This window comes from Aptenodytes patagonicus, chromosome W (genome assembly GCF_965638725.1).
Source record: "Aptenodytes patagonicus chromosome W, bAptPat1.pri.cur, whole genome shotgun sequence".
NCBI classification, from domain to species: Eukaryota; Metazoa; Chordata; class Aves; order Sphenisciformes; family Spheniscidae; genus Aptenodytes; species Aptenodytes patagonicus.
Window position 1 is genome coordinate 23,516,243 of NC_134981.1, and position 17,196 is coordinate 23,533,438.

The following is a 17,196-nucleotide window of genomic DNA, read 5'->3' on the forward strand; positions in this document are numbered from 1 at the left end:
GGGCTGACAGCCACCAAATCCCCCTGCTCTCACACTGTGACATCACCAATGGCATAAGCACCACCTTGGGCTGGCAGAGCAGTGGCACCAGGGCCCCATTTCCTTTCCTGAGTGGGCTGGGAGCCCCCAGCCCCACGCAGTGCTGCTGATCCAGTGGGGCACCCCGGGACCCTCCAGGACTCCAAGCGCTCCCGTTCTAGTGGGCTGCCGCACCATGTTCCTCTTTGCCCAAAAACACAAGACCCCCGTCAGCACTTACACTGACTCCTACTGCCTGCCATGCTCCGTCAAAAAGACCATCCAAGAGCAGGCTCCACTGCAGCTCTGGAAAGAAAACAAGTTTGTGATGCATGTAAATGCCACGGGAGGAGGAAACCTCGGGGTTTCTACCCCAACCCAGTTGCGGATGCTCAGTGCCGGCCAGGTGGCACGGGGACTCATGGGGTGCCTTGCTGTATGGCTGTAAGGGGGAGGGGAGAAGGGGTCATGCTCCCTGGTTAGCAAAGCGTTTGACACCCCACGGCCTGTGCTCACTGGCTTCTTGTCCCCTGGAGCTGCACCCTGCGGTGGCTTCAGGCTCGCAGGTAGGTTTCAGAGTGCGCAGGGGGCAGGATCTTGCTGAGGAAGGGGAAACTGAAGCAGTGGCAGGGCTCAGCCCAGGGCTGATGCGTGACGCGATGGTGATGGGTGGCTCTAAGACCTGCTCCAACACACAGCTGCAGGCTTGGCTCAGCTCTGACTGGGGGGCCCTCCGTGCCAGGGGGACCCTGCGGGGGCCGGGGGGAGATCTGAGCACTGCAACACCTCTCCCAGCCCTGGTCCTGGAGGAATCCCTGAGCTGTGGCCTCGCTGTGAGGGGGTGTCCGTGGGACATCACATGTATGCTGTGGACATGCAGCTCTCCCCACATGGGCTAACAAGCATGCAGGCTCCGATGTGAAGCACACTGCAAACCAGCTCATCTCTTGCAGCCTCGTTAGCCTGTGCATTATAATGAGGGAGCTGGCAGAGAGCATGGAGAGGGATGTCACCGCTGTGCAGGGACAGAAATGGCTCATGTAACCAGGGCACCTGTCTGCCCTGCAAGACCCCAGCCCTCTTGAGCTTTGTCAGCTGTAGGAGACTGGCTTTGTCCTGTAACTCCCTTCCCAACCTCTGCTGGCCCCATACCTGTCGGCCCCAGTGCACCCACCCCATCTCCCGCTCTGCAAAGCGCCCGGATGCCTAGGGACACCCTGGGTGCAGGGGGAAAGGAGCCAGTGATGCCTGGCCATCCTCCGTCCCCCAGTTTTGGGTGAGTGGGAAGCTTTGTGGGGGGGGAAATCACAGTGCTGCTACAACTCCCATGACCACCCACTGCAGAGAAGGGGGGCTTGGCGCTTGTGGCGGGTCTCCGGCATTAGACCCTGCCCAGTAATCAGCTTCACCGTGTGCCCCAACACCTGCAAAGGCAGGCACTGCCACATGGCCAGGGCATCTCTCCCCACTCGTTGCTGTCTCTAGGGATTAATGATGCCCCCAGTGCAAAATCTGGCAAGCCAAGGTCAGCCCGAGCAGCTGATTAAGACAGCGATGCAGAAGTACTACAGGAATGCCATCAACCCCGCTGGCTGGCCCGGTCCAAAGGTATCGCTGAGGTCCCAACCGTTCCCCCCCCTGCATCACACAGGGCACGTCGCCATGGGGACGGGGGGGCTGAGGGTAGTGGGAGCCGCTCTGTTCATCCCCACTTTTGCATCCTGTGTTCCCCCCCAGTGGTGAGGGGACCCTCCCTCAGCATCTGCACTCATGGCTTTGCCACAGCTGCCCGTCCCCATCCCCACACTGAGACTGTCCCGGTCCCAGGGATGTCTGCAAGTCCTCAGGGCTCACTCCCCCAGTGGCCCCTAAATACCCCCCAGTGGTAGGTGCTGCCTGGGGGACACCCTCCTGGCACGCCATAGCCTCCAGGGACCAAGGCTGCGTGGGCAGGGATGAGTGACTGACGGGCTGGAAGCAGTGGGTGTCACCTCCATCATAGATCCTTAACAAGGACTCTGGGAGCAGCACCTCTGACATGCCCTCTGGCCCCATGGCATTGCATTTTGGGGAGAGGGGGAACAGTCAGGATGCTCCGGCCGTCCCCCCACGTCCCTGGCACCACAGGACACCCCCGCTTGTCATTTTTATGTTGCAGAGAAGTAAAACACAGTTTTTGTCAACGAGGACAAATACATCACCTGGAGAATGGGTCCCTACAACAGCACAGCCTGGAATAAGCATTCCTCCTACCTCCCCCTCCTGCCCAAGGTAGGGTCCAGCCCCTCCTGCCCCCCCCAAACTGGAGCCACCGGCGCCTCAGGCTCCACAGTAAAAGGGTGGCAATCCTGCAAAGGTTTGCCATCACTCCTTGCAGGAGATGAGGATGGAGACCTTCCCGCGCAGCATATCCGTGCCGTGCCACCCAAAACCCGCCTGCCTCAATCAATCCGGTAACTACCCTCGCCCTGCCCCTGTGCTTCGGCTGTAGCTGTGCCTGTGCCGTGCCAGCAGCTGTCCAGGTGACGGGCTGGTTGCTCTTCCTCATCCTTACCCTCGCCATCCCTCTGCTTGCAGAGGGAGGTGGCCACCGACATGCTGCGCAGGCTGTCACGGCTCTCACCACTGTCCCTGCAGCCCGTGTACGCCATGATGGGGTGGGGACCCTTCCAGGGCTACTACAGCCCCTGCTCTGGGCACTACTACTGCCTGTGAGGGATGGACTACTACATCAATGGGGCCCCTGCCATCAGAAGGCATCTCCACACGCTAGCAGAGAGGGCTGTAAGGTTGGGATGGCTTGCCTTGCTTGGGGTGGCTTGCCATGGGATGGGATGGGTTGGGTTGGGATGGACATGACCCCCCCCTCGTCCTCGGGGCCACCGCTCACACTACCTCCGCTATCTCTTGCAGGAGTATCCTGTGCTGCAGTTACAGCCCCAGAGCAATGGTCTGTGCATCTACACATCACCCCAAGCCATCCTCCCTGTACACAAGCCCTAGGTGCAGAGAGGTTCGGGGGGGGGGGGGGGGGGGGGGCGGCGCTCCAGGCAGGGTACCCTGGGGGGAAAAGCCTATTATTTTTTCCTAACACCAGCCAGCCACTAGGTCTCTTTTCATTAGGTTTTCACACAAAATTGCTCAGAGGGTTTTTCTGGGGGCGATGGTACGGACTGCAGACCCCAAGGGGCAATGGGTCCCATCACAGTGCCCACACAGGCAGCGATGTAGCCGCTGCACCTCCATCTCGCAGGCTAAGTGGACATGACTGGGGAGGGCAGGATGCCATTATGATGCTGGGCTCTGGTGCGTGTTGTTGCCACCCGCGGAGAAGCAGTCACCAAATTTACTCCCAGGGCAGGTGTTTCTATGCTTGGTCTTATCCTGCAGTCCTTGGGACTGTATGGCACTGAAATCTTGCTGGCACCCCTAAGCCCGACTGCATGTAGCTTAGCATCTTTCTGATTCTGGAGAGGCTGCGAATGCAGGTGGGGACGAGCCTTCGCCGGCCCTTCCTGCTCCCCCTGTCAGGGAGGCGAGACGCGAGCCCGAATCCCGCGACTCCGGGAGCCGAGGCTCGACGAAGATCGTGCCCTTCGCGCCGCTACAATGCCTGCGGCAGCTGCCTCTTGGCCGGGCCCCGCTGCCTCGGCACGCCCCGGCCGAAGGGTTGGCTGCATACGCTTACGTCACGGTGCCTGAGAAAACACGCCGGTGACGCGCTGGGTCCCCTCCTCCTGCCCGCGGACACATGCTGCTTGGGGCGCAGCCAGCTCGTAGCCCCGAAACACCCCCGCGCGATGGAGAGGACGAAGCTGCCGGGGATGTGGAGACATAGCAGCGCTTATTGTTTATGCGCTTAAAAATCCATCTGCGGCGGAGCCGGGCGACAGGCGGGGATTCCCGGGAGGCGATGGACGGGTAAGTACCGGCACCGTGACCCCGGCGGGATGAGCTGCCTCCCGGCCGGGGCTGTCCGTATCCGACAGCCAGACGCTACAGGGAATTCGCTGCCGTGTCTTGCCACGTAGGCGGCATCCCCGACGGCGGGCGGCTGTCGCTTTGCAGGAGGCGCAGAGACACCGCCACCCCCACCACCACCCCCGCATCCCGTCCCTGAGTCCCTCGGGCTAGGCAGATTGTCTGTCGCTGCTGCGACCTCAGGGGAGACGGCGAAGGTGGGTGTCCCCCGGGAAGAAGGCGCCGGGTCCCCCCGGCTGTCCCTGTCCTGCTAAGGCAGAGCCGCTGCCTTGGCTCGGGGGCCAGGGGTCTGTGCTGCCCACATTCGCCCGGGGGTGGCTTGTGCGCCGCGAGGATAAACCCAGGGCCCCGAGGTGATCCGGTGCGGTATTCGGGGGGATCCTTGAAGGTGGCTCTGCAGGGCTGGGGGAGGAATCGGTGCCTCTGATCTGCGGGGGGGCGGGGCGTGCGGGGAGCAGCCGTGCACCCCATGCCGGCGCTGCCGCCGGGTGCCCCCGCCTGTCCCACCCGCTCCCATCAGCGCCAAGCAGCTGGACCGGTGATTTCACCCTTTATGACTCCAAAAAGCCCTCCAGAGAACTCCAGTGCTGCTGCAGACCTCTCCAAGGGAAATTAAACCCCCGGGACGAGTTTGCTCATCCCCCATCTCCGGTTTGCAAAGTCCCTTTCGCAGGGCTGGTCCCCCGCGGGGGGTTGCGGAGCGGTGCCAGGACCGTGCACGCGGAGGCTTCCCCCCCCCCCCGCAGCTGTTTTGCAGAGAAATAATTTCCCCCTTAATTTGCCATCCTAATTCCCTGCTCTTTTATGGGGTTGGAAATACCTCACGGTAAAATCTGCAGTGTTTCCTTAGCTCGACTCCTGCCAAGATGTTTGGGGAGGAGGCGGCAGCACCTTGCACTGGAGGGGAGGTTTTCCCGGCATCCCGGCGTAGGAAATGGGTGCGTGTCCCCGGCGCGAGCTTGGCCCCCGGCGCGGTTCAGACCTGACCCCGCCGGGGCAATAGGGACCAGTTAAATGTTACTGACCCTCTTTAAACGAATGCCCTAATTGGGAAGTTGCTGGGGTTAGTGGTGCTGTGGGTCTCGCAGCCTGTGGTTAGCGGCGGTGTTGGTAAAAATAGAAGCAGTCAAAAAATGGATTTTTATTTTTACTCCGTAAAGTGTGTCCCGCTCAGATGTTTTGCTTTCATCTCGAGTCGAGGCAAGATGACTGACTGGCTGCTTCCACAGAACGGGAAGAAAAAGCTTTGTTTTGGGTCAGCTGGGAAGCTCCGGCACAGCAAGCTGCAAACATGCTGTTTGGCTTTGATGCCCTCCCTTCCCGTTTTCTTTTGGTTTTAAGAGTAGTTAAAGGTCACCACAATGTCATCTTGGAGCAAAATAACAAGTTTGCATTCCAAAAAAAACCCAAACATCGAAACAGGCTTTGCATGAGCAGGCACCTCTGCGGGCTGCGAGGTGGCAGGTGCTGTCTCTGGGGAGCTTGGGAGACTTACCTCTCATCTGGGACGGAGCCAAATCACCGGCTGGAGAACAGTAAATTTTGTTAAAGAGGCAAAAAAAGAGAGGAGCCGGACAGGTACAAAGTGAGATCCTGTTTTCGGAGTCCCCCTGGCCCGTTGCTGTGCTGGGCAATGCCTGCAAACGCCCTTCTCAGCATCTTTGTTGGAGCGGTACCCAAGCGGGTGATGTCTGTCAGCCCAGGGCAACGACAGGGGTTTGATCCTGGCTCGGCCAGAGCAACCAGAGCTGGATTAAATCTGCCGGCTTGGACACCTGGCTTGCACATCGCTCTGAGGCAGATCGGTGTCTGAGGGCCACAAAAGGCTGCAAAACCTACCTTAAAAAACACATTACTTCGCTACTGCGCTACTGTCAGCGGCAGTGATGGCTCCTTCGTGTACGTCATGAACTCCAGCCCATGGGGGGGGGGGAAGAAACAGCCTAAAAATAGAGCGGCTTCGAAGTAGTTCATAAATAATAAACTGGCCTCCTGAAAGGGAGATGAAAATCCAGAAACTCCCTGAAGCCCTGGGAGCTGCTGTGTCACGCTCAATTTCACATGGAGGTGAGGAGATGGCCGACCCCGCCGCAAGCAGGATCAGCCATTTCTTGGGCTTAAAACCCTAGATGAGAGCTTTTTTCAGAAAACATGAAAACTTTAAAAAATTATTTTCCCAAATAATTTGCGAGCCCTGCTCAGAGGGCAGCTGTATTTTCTTTTCTCCTTCCTTGAGCTTCCTAGTCCCAAGATAAGGCACGCATGAGACACAGGCGTGTCTCTGGTAGCAGTAGGTACTTGCATCTCTCTTGCTGGCATTCCAAAAATTCCCAGTGCTGAGAGGGAGGGAGCTCGTTTGGGCTCAGCACTCATCTGTATTTCCAGAAGCATCCTGCCACTTGCAGCAATCACTCTTGGTTTTGGCCAGGACCCTTCTGCAAACCTTCCCCCGCCCCGTCCCTGGTACAATCCTGCACTGCTTCTGGTTCACCCTAAAGCCAAGGGGGGATTGGTAGAGGGGATGAAGGTTTAACCCAAACACAGCATCTTCCCACCACCATCTCCTCCCTGCCTTTAATGCCCGATTTTTGCTGGGCTCAGCCGGCCTCGCATCACACCTGCTGGTGGGTGAGGGCCCCATTCCCCTCCTGGGGGGCAGGATCTGGCCCTGGGTGACACAGTTGGGGTGGTCGGAGTCGCCCCCATCCCGTGCTGGAGGTCCCTGCTGGCAAGCGAGGGCTCCGTGGGACTTGGCCGTGGAACAAGTCATTTAGCTAAACCTGTTGCCCATTCAGGCTAATTGCTTCCTAATGCTGCCGTAATCCCATTTAAAGCAACTGGCAGCCTAAAAAGTTACTGGCTCCCAGGGGAAGGTTAAAATGATCCAGCCAGCAATGAAAAGGTTCCCCCCAGCTGCAGCGTCTGGCCCAATACATGCTTCAAGACAAATATAAAGTGCTGTATGTTTTATTGAGCCCATGCCCAGGTGTTGTTCTGGGTTTACACCTGGGCATCCCCATAGTGGAGCAGCAGGGTTTAGGTGATGCTCAGGACCCCCTTCTGCTTTGCCTGTCCTTTTTTGGGGAATAAGATCTGTTCGAGGTGCAGAGGAAAATGTGCTCCGGCTTGTCACGCCTGTGGCAGGGAGAGGGTTTGGTATTTCATTTTGGATCTTTTTCTTCCTTTTTTTGTTAAAAACAAACCAACCCCTTTAGAGGGAATCACTGCAACCAGCTTCATTCATGCCCAAAAAGAAGGTTTTTTTTTCCTCTGGTTTGCCCAGAGCCAGCAAGCTTACAGCCCCAGGGCTTGGGGAGGAGGCGGCATGCCCACAGTTTGCTGATGCTAGGCAGGTACCAGCCAGCTGATCTGCAGATCTGCAGCTCCTCTTCCTCCCATGGCCGGGTTTGTTTCTCATTCTCCCGTGTCCTTACTTTACTTTTCCCCTCTGGATCCCCAGCGCTGTGCTTGGCTGAGCCCAGCCAGCCCATGGTCAAGGAAAAGCCATTAGTCTCTTGGCGCAGCCCGCTTCCCCAGGGCCGCACAGGGGGGAGCAGGCTGGAGCCGAAACGCAGCCCGGGGCCGTGCCAGATGGAGGTCCTGCACCGCTCGCTCCCAACAAAATTAGCCCTTCTCCTGCCCAGAGCTGTCACAGGGCTCTGCGTGCGTGGCAGGAGCAAGCTGCTCTCCTCCTGCCCGGGGCTGCTGGCGCAGTACCTCCCGCAGCCGTGCTTTGCTGCACAGCACACCCCCTACATGCCCCCAAAACCAGCCACAAGCCGCTGGTACCCTGGCCCCATTTGGCCATCTGGGGGCTGTGGAGAAGCTGGGATTTACCCACCTTCACTGCGAAGCATCCCTGGGCTGGAGCAGCTGGGGCACGCAGGGGACGGGGGGGGGGAACAGCGCTGCGGATGAGCTGAATTAAATATGCCAGGGAGGCAGTTTGATTAAAATTAGGAGTGGCTGCCTGGAAATTCATTATGTGGTGTCTTTTATGGCTCTTAATTAGCCCTGTCCATTAAAGATGCTGTCTGTGGGCTGATCCAGCTCCCACTCAGCCTTCTCCTGCCCCCTCCCAGTCTCCGCTCCTACCTCGCTGAACCTCTTTTCCCCCCAAAAATAATTATGGCAATGATTTGGCACTTATTGCCCTGGGGTTGTTCTACATGTGGGGCTCAGGCTGCTCTCCACACGTGTTGTCTGACCGGGGTAATTGGAGATGGTGTCTGGTACTCCGCGTACAGCACCTGGCACGTCACAGTCTGGTGGCGGTGGGCCAGGGGGAGCTCCTGCAATTGAGATGGCAAAGGGATGACAAGTGGTCCCCTGATTCAGAGGTTCTTCTGAGACTATTTATATCCTCTTCTTTTTCAGAGATGGGTGCTCCAGGACTCGGTGGAGGTGGGAACTCTCCTAACAGTCCGTTTTCTTCTCCTGAGAGCCCCAGGCTCGCTGCAAAGACATCTTCCTTCCCACTCCTCTGCAAAAAGCGCTAGAGAAAAGAGAGCGTCATGTACTTCCTGCCTGAGAACTTCACGCCAGTGAAGCAAAAGCCCTCCAAGGAGCTGAGACCCATGCTCGGGGCCATCATGCTGGGCCTTATCCTGTTCATTGCCGCAGTGGTGGCCTGGTGCTACTACACGGTGTCCCTGCGGAAGGCGGAGTGGCTCAAGATGGAGCTGATGGACCTGTGGGTGGATGGTTTCATCATCAGGAACCAGCACGGGGAGGTGGTCTTCCGTCTGGCCTTCCACTTGGGCAACCTCAACCTGGAGTCGTGCTCCAAGGAGGGTGAGATTTTGAGCTGCATGCGGACGGGCAGGGGGCCGCTGAACTTCTTCATCCAGACGGTGAAGCCCAAAGACACGGTGATGTGCTACCACGTGCGCTGGGAGGAGCTGGCAGCCGGACTGGCGTTGGAGCACACCATGTTCTGGGAGGACACCCACTGGTACGGGGGCTCGGAGATGAGCACCCAGCACTGGCCCATCCACCTGAATGGCTACCAGGAGCCCGTGCCCTATGTGACGAGCAACGTCTACTCCTTCCACGACAGCTTCAGCGGCATCCTGGAGCACTACTGGCTCTCCTCCAAGGCGGTGGTGTCGTGGTTTAATTTCAGTCGGCAACTAAGCACCACGCAGCCGCTCGCTCACTCCCCCCAACCCCGGTGGGATGGGGGAGAGAATTGGAAGAGCACAAGTTAGAAAAACTCGTGGGTTGAGATAAAAACAGTTTAATAATTGAAATAAAATAATAATAATAATACACAAAGCAAGTGATGCACAGTACAATTGCTCACCACCCGCCGACCGATGCCCAGCCAGTCCCCGAGCAGCGGCCCCCCCGGCCAGCTTTCCCCAGTTTATGTACTGAGCATGACGTCACATGGTATGGAATGTCCCTTTGGCCAGTTTGGCTGTGCCCCCTCCCAGCTTCTTGTGCACCTCCAGCCTTCTCAGTCAGTAGAGCATGGGAAGCTGAAAAGTCCTTGGCTAGTGTAAGCATTACCTAGCAACAAGTAAAACATCGGTGTGTTATCAACTTTGTTCTCATCCTAAATCCAAAACACTGTACCAGCTACTAGAAAGGAAATTAACTCTATCCCTGCCGAAACCAGGACAATATCCACCCCTTATTCTATACCATCTGCGTCATGCTCAAGTCTCATATTTTCCAGTACATTTTCATTAATCACCACCCCCTTTTTATATATAAATATATACACACACACACAGAGATATCATTCCCTTAGTCTGTGGGCCATCCCTCTAAAATGTTCGGTGAGTTCATTTAGTCCATGACCTTGGGCTCCATCTGTCATAATAATCTCCCAGGGCAGGAAAGATGGAGATGGTATGTGGTGTTGGATTGTTTCATGTTGAAGTCAGTTCTGGTACCATCATCACTGTGCTTTGCTTGGTTTCACTGAAGTTATTCTTCATTAGTCTGGGTGATTCTTATTGTAATAACATTAGTATGGCATATAATATTATTAGTATTATTAGTATATCTGTGTATTATTAGTATAACTATTATAACTATAATTAGTACTTAACATCACATAATTCAGATCATTGGCTATTCTCACCTAAAATCAAATCCCCTTGAGGCACACATCGGACTTCCCCATCCTTCCGCATTATCCACCAAGTGCACCCAGGTCCTTGAGCAAAAGCAATCCCACGGATGGGTCTGCCTCTGCCCGAGGCAGGAATAACCCAGACTGTCTTCCCCAGCATATTTTTTATGTGCACTACAGGGACTTTATTCCCATCTACAGTACGTAAAAGTTCTGACTGGGCAGGACCTGCTCGATTGGCAGATCCCCGAGTGTTGACTAACCAGGTGGCCTTTGCTAAATGCGTATCCCAATGTTTGAACGTCCCACCACCCATTGCTCTCAGAGTAGTCTTTAACAGTCCATTGTATCGTTCAATTTTCCCAGAAGCTGGTGCATGATAGGGGATGTGATACACCCACTCAATGCCATGCTCTTTGGCCCAGGTGTCTATGAGGTTGTTTCGGAAATGAGTCCCATTGTCTGACTCAATTCTTTCTGGGGTGCCATGTCGCCATAGGACTTGCTTCTCAAGGCCCAGGATAGTGTTCCGGGCAGTAGCATGGGGCACGGGATATGTTTCCAGCCATCCGGTGGTTGCCTCCACCATTGTAAGCACGTGGCGCTTGCCTTGGCGGGTTTGTGGGAGTGTGATATAATCGATCTGCCAGGCCTCCCCATATTTATATTTCAGCCATCGTCCTCCATACCAGAGAGGCTTTAACTGCTTGGCTTGCTTGATTGCAGCGCATGTTTCGCATTCATGGATAACCTGTGCAATAGTGTCCATGGTCAAGTCCACCCCTCGATCACGAGCCCATCTGTATGTTGCATCTCTTCCTTGGTGACCTGAGGTGTCATGGGCCCACCGAGCTAGAAATAATTCACCCTTATGTTGCCAGTCCAGATCCACCTGAGCCACTTCAATCTTAGCAGCCTGATCCACCTGCTGGTTGTTTTGATGTTCTTCAGTAGCCCGACTCTTGGGTACGTGAGCATCTACGTAACGGACTTTTACAACCAGGTTCTCCACCCGGGCAGCAATATCTTGCCACAATGCAGCAGCCCAGATGGGTTTGCCTCTGCGCTGCCAGTTGCTCCGCTTCCATTGCTGCAACCACCCCCACAGGGCATTTGCCACCATCCATGACTCAGTATAGAGACAGAGCACTGGCCACTTTTCTCGGTCAGCAATGTCTAAAGCCAGCTGGATGGCCTTTACTTCTGCAAATTGGCTCGATTCACCTTCTCCTTCAGCAGTTTCTACAACTTGTCGCATAGGACTCCATACAGCAGCTTTCCACCTCCGATGCTTTCCCACAAGACGACAGGACCCATCAGTGAACAGGGCATATTGCTTCTCATTTTCTGGGAGTTCATTATACATTGGGGCCTCTTCAGCACACGTTACCTCCTCCTCTGACAATATTCCAAAATCTTTGCCCTGCCCGGACTGGCCCCAGGGCTACTGCATGAACTATCTCCCGTTTAATTTGTTCAAAAGCTTGTCGTTGCTCAGGGCCCCATTTGAAATCGTTCTTCTTTCGGGTCACTTGATACAGAGGGTTTACAATCAGACTGTAATTTGGAATATGCATTCTCCAAAAACCCACGGCGCCTAAGAAAGCTTGTGTTTCCTTTTTGCTAGTTGGTGGAGACATGGCTGTTATTTTGTTGATCACATCCATTGGGATCTGACGACGTCCATCTTGCCATTTTATTCCTAAAAATTGGATCTCCTGTGCAGGTCCCTTGACCTTAGTTTTATGGCAAAACCGGCCTTCAGCAGGATTTGGACTATTTCCTTCCCTTTCTCAAAAACTTCTCCTGCTGTGTTGCCCCACACGATGATATCATCAATGTATTGCAGGTGTTCTGGAGCTCCACCCTGCTCCAGTGCAGTCTGGATCAGTCCATGGCAAATGGTAGGGCTGTGTTTCCACCCCTGGGGCAGTCGGTTCCAGGTGTACTGGACGCCCCTCCAAGTGAAAGCAAATTGTGGCCTGCACTCTGCTGCCAAAGGGATTGAGAAAAACGCATTAGCAATATCAACTGTGGCATACCACTTGGCTGCCTTTGATTCCAATTCGTATTGAAGTTCTAGCATGTCTGGCACGGCAGCACTCAGTGGTGGCGTGACTTCATTTAGGCCACGATAGTCTACTGTTAGTCTCCACTCTCCATTAGACTTCCGCACTGGCCATATGGGACTGTTAAAGGGTGAACGAGTCTTGCTGATCACTCCTTGGCTCTCCAGTCGATGAATCAGCTCATGAATGGGAATCAAGGAGTCTCGGTTGGTGCGATATTGCCGCCGGTGCACCGTGGTGGTAGCGATTGGCACTTGTTGGTCTTTGACCTTCAGCAACCCCACAACAGAGGGGTCCTCCGAGAGACCAGGCAAGGTGGACAGCTGTTTAATTTCCTCCATCTCCAAGGCAGCTATACCAAAAGCCCACCGGTACCCTTTTGGGTCCTTGAAATACCCTCTCCTGAGGTAGTCTATGCCAAGGATGCACGGAGCCTCTGGGCCAGTCACAATGGGGTGCTTCTGCCACCCGTTCCCAGTTAAACTCACTTCGGCTTCCAATACAGTTAGCTGTTGGGATCCCCCCGTCACCCCAGAAATACAGATGGGTTCTGCCCCTATATAGCTTGATGGCATTAGGGGACACTGTGCACCGGTGTCTACCAGAGCCTTATACTTCTGTGGGTCTGATGTGCCAGGCCACCGAATCCACACAGTCCAGGAAACCCGGTTGTCCCTTTCCTCCCCCTGGCTGGAGGCAGGGCCCCTCTAATCCTCATCACAGTACTCGTTTCTCATTTCTTGTACGTACGAGTCAGAAGTTTCTTCATTAAGATCAAGAGTAAGATCAGCCCTTCTACTCTCTCTGGGGAACTGCCCGCTGGAAACTGGAGCAGCAATTTTCCTGGAAGAACCTCTTTCTGTGATTGTTTTCCCTTGCAATTCGCGTACCCGTGCCCCTAGGGCTGCAGTAGGTTTCCCATCCCACTTCCTCATGTCCTCTCCGTGGTCACGCAGGTAAAACCATAGGGTGCCCCGTGGTGTGTACCCGTTATATTCTCTCTCTTGAGCAAAAGAACGCTTACTTCTAATAGCCGAGATACTGGTCCGTACAGGTGAGGAGTAGGACCTATCCTCTCTGTGTTGCTGGACCTCCCGGGACAGTTTTTCGGACAGTTTCTCCACAGCTGAGACGAGGGAGGAAGAAAGACTTTCCTCGTATTGCTGGAGTTGACTAGCCAATTCATCCACTGTTTGTTCCTCTCCATCTTTCCAGGTCATCACTGCCAATGAATTCGCGTATGACGATGGTGAGCTCCTTATAAACTTCCGCCACATGGGTCGTGTGCACTTGACTTCGTCTGGATCTTTGCATAGCTGTTCATTGCTCAGGTCATCATAAATCACCTCCAGCACAGCTAATTCTCTCAGAAACTGGATACCCTTCTCCATGGTGGCCCACTTGCTTGGGCGACATATGACATCTTCCTTAAAGGGATACCTTTCCTTCACGCTTGACAGGAGTCGCCTCCAAAGGCTGAGGATACGTGTCCCTTTTCCAATTGCTTTGTCAATGCCCCCTTCCCTGGAAAGGGATCCCAGCTGCTTGGCTTCCCTACCCTCTAATTCCAGGCTACTGGCCCCATTATCCCAGCATCGGAGCAGCCAGGTGACAATATGCTCACCTGGACGACGGCTGAAATCTTTTCGTATATCTCGCAGCTCACTCAGGGATAGAGATCGGGTGGTCACTGCCTCGTTTATGAGTTCTTCCTCTTCCTCCTCCCCGATCAGCGGCCGGCTTTCCTCCTCCCGTTCTCGTGATGGTCCTTCTCTAGGGTCATCTGTCTCGTATACTTCTTCCTCCGGTTCCCTTTTAGAAGAAGCTTCTTCCTCCCTTACTAAACGAGCCGACTTCCGCTTCCAAGATTTCTTCTTGTGTACAGGGGCGACTGATACAGGCACAGGCTCGTTTTTTGGTTCAGCCACAGGGCGTGTTGCTGGGGTCTGAGTGGCCGCAGTGCAAGTGCATGTCACCGGAGTCTGAGTGGCCGCAGGGCCTGTTGCTGGGGTTGGAGTGGCCGCAGTGCATGTCGCCGGGGTTGGAATGGCCGCAGGGCCTGTCGCCGGGGTTGGAGTGGCCGTAGTGCGTGTTGCCCGGGTTTGAGTGGCCGCAGGGCCTGTTGCCGGGGTCTGAGTGGCTGCACGGCCTGTCGCTGGGGTCGGAGTGGCCGCAGGGCGTGTCGTTTTACTGTCAGATCCAGAGACCTTCTCTTCCCTTTGAGGGTACTGAATGGTGTTGAACAGGGCTCGGTAGGCATGGGCCAGGCCCCAGCACGTTGCAATGATCTGCATCTCTCTGGAGTTGCCAGGGTGACAGCATACTTTTTCCAAATATTCTACTAACTTTTCAGGATTCTGCACTTGCTCAGGGGTGAAGTTCCAAAACACTGGGGGTGCCCATTGGCCTAGGTACTTGCCCATCTTGTCCCACACACCCTGCCACTCATAACTATCCAGCCTTGGGGCAGATCTCTGGATGATATTCTTAAATTGCTTACCAACTTTAGAGAAAACCGAAACAATATTCCCAAGAAGTATTAATAGAAGTATCTTAACTGCCCAAGGCTGTTCAAAATACTGAAAAGTTACTGTAATGAAGGAGGAAACATCATAGGAGAAGGTAGTGACACTGCCATTCTGTATTTCCTCCGTAAAAAAACTCTCAGAAAAGTTACTGCAATTGCTAGTTGTCTCCACGAAATGGTATCCGTGGTACAGTAACGGCTTCATTGCGAAGTTTACATACCACACTAAGGTCAAGGTCAATGTTCTAAAAACAAACCTCACAAGCGAGACATTACTATTCACTGCAGACCACAGCAAACTGCAAAACCCAACTCCAATCTTTAACATGTACAGCAGGAAAAAGAGCACGATGCAGATTATACAAATTAATATCGAGAACAGAGAAACCAACATTGTGACCCACAACTACTAACAGATATAAGTTCCTTAATACACTCCGGTTAATCTGTTATTATCTCAAACCCTTCGAGCCCCACGTTGGGCGCCAAAAAGGACTGTCGTGGTTTAATTTCAGTCGGCAACTGAGCACCACGCAGCCGCTCGCTCACTCCCCCCCACCCGGTGGGATGGGGGAGAGAATTGGAAGAGCACAAGTGAGAAAAAGTCGTGGGTTGAGATACAAACAGTTTAATAATTGAAATAAAATGATAATAATAATAATATGATAATAATAATAATACACAAAGCAAGTGATGCACAGTACAATTGCTCACCACCTGCCGACCGATGCCCAGCCAGTCCCTGAGCAGCGGCCCCCCAAGGCCAGCTTTCCCCAGTTTATGTACTGGGCATGACGTCACATGGTATGGAATGTCCCTTTGGCCAGTTTGGCTGTGCCCCCTCCCAGCTTCTTGTGCACCTCCAGCCTTCTCAGTCAGTAGAGCATGGGAAGCTGAAAAGTCCTTGGCTAGTGTAAGCATTACCTAGCAACAAGTAAAACATCGGTGTGTTATCAACTTTGTTCTCATCCTAAATCCAAAACACTGTACCAGCTACTAGGAAGGAAATTAACTCTATCCCTGCCGAAACCAGGACAGGTGGCCATCAAGATCAACGACTCCGTGCCCTTCCACCTGGGTTTCAACACCACCGAGCGTGCCCTCTTCTTCCAGGCCTGCTACAAGGACTTCCCCTACAAGCCCCCACTGGGGCAGCAGCCCTTCCCCGAGCTCAGCTACTGCGTGTGCGTGGGCTCTGACGTCACCTCCATCCACAAGTACATGGTGCGCAGGTACTTCAGCAAACCCTCCAAGATCCCTGCTGAGAATGCCTTTCGCTACCCCATCTGGTCCACCTGGGCCCTCTACAAGAACGATATCGACCAGGATAAACTCTTGTGATTTGCTGAAAACGTTAAGAAGTACCGTTTTAACTGCAGCCACATTGAAATCAATGACATGTACACGCAAGCCTATGGGGACTTTGACTTTGACCCCATCAAGTTCCCCAGTGTAACAGAGATGTTTGCAAAACTGAGGGAGGATGGGTTCAAGGTCACCCTGTGGATTCATCCCTTCATACACACAGATTCCTCCAATTTTGGGGTGGCGATCGAGCATCAGCTGTTCATCAAGGAGCCGTCGGGGCGGCTGCCGGCCATGGTGGAGTGGTGGAACGGCATCGGGGCCATCCTGGACTTCACCAACCCGGTGGCCCGGGACTGGTTCCAGAGCCACCTGCAACCAGCTCCGCCACAAGTACGGCATCTCATCCTTCAAGTTCGACGCGGGCGAGTCCAGCTACCTGCCCAAGCAGTTCAGCACCTTCCGGCCCCAGCATCTGGTCGCAGCGCTACATGGAGATGGCCATCCCCTTCTACGAGCTGGCTGAGGTGCGGGTGGGCTACCAGTCGCAGAACATCTCCTGCTTCTTCCGCATCATTGACCGCGACTCCATCTGGGGCTACGAGCTTGGCCTCAAGTCCCTCATCCCCACGGTGCTCACCATCAGCATGCTGGGGTACCCCTTCATATCTGCTGACATGACTGGGGGGAATTTTTTTCCCCAATAAGACAAATGGGGCAGTGGAGATCCCGGACCAGGAGCTATATGTGCGGTGGCTGGAGCTGTCAGCTTTTATGCCCTCCATGGAGTTCTCCATCCCTTCCTGGCTCTACAACAAGGAGGTGGTGGAGATCGCGCAGAAGTTCACGGAGCTCCACGAGTCACCGGTGGCCTCGCTGCTGCTGGAGCTGGCCGGGGAGGTCACTGACACAGGCGACCCCATCATCCGGCCCATCTGGTGGATCTCACCCCGCGACGAGGCCGCTCACAGAATCGATTTCCAGTTCCTCATCGGGGACACCCTCATGGTGGCACCCATCCTGGAGATGGACAAGCAGGAGTGTGATGTCTACCTGCCGGCAGGCAAGTGGCGCAGCTACAAGGGGGAGTTTTTTGAGAAGACTCCGGTGCTGCTCACAGACTATCCTGTCGACCTGGACGAAGTCGCCTATTTCCTCTGGGTTTCCTAACGGGCTCCTCCATCAGCTTTGCAATGGTCTCAGGGATTAAT

General features: G+C 54.7%; 2 pseudogenes; both read left to right on the top strand.

Annotated features, from left to right (window-relative positions):
* Window positions 1–214: 214 nt before the first annotated feature.
* LOC143172190 (sperm microtubule inner protein 6-like) lies at window positions 215–3,736 on the top strand (annotated as a pseudogene).
* A 61-nt stretch (window positions 3,737–3,797) lies between these two features.
* On the top strand, window positions 3,798–17,196 carry LOC143171976 (myogenesis-regulating glycosidase-like; annotated as a pseudogene).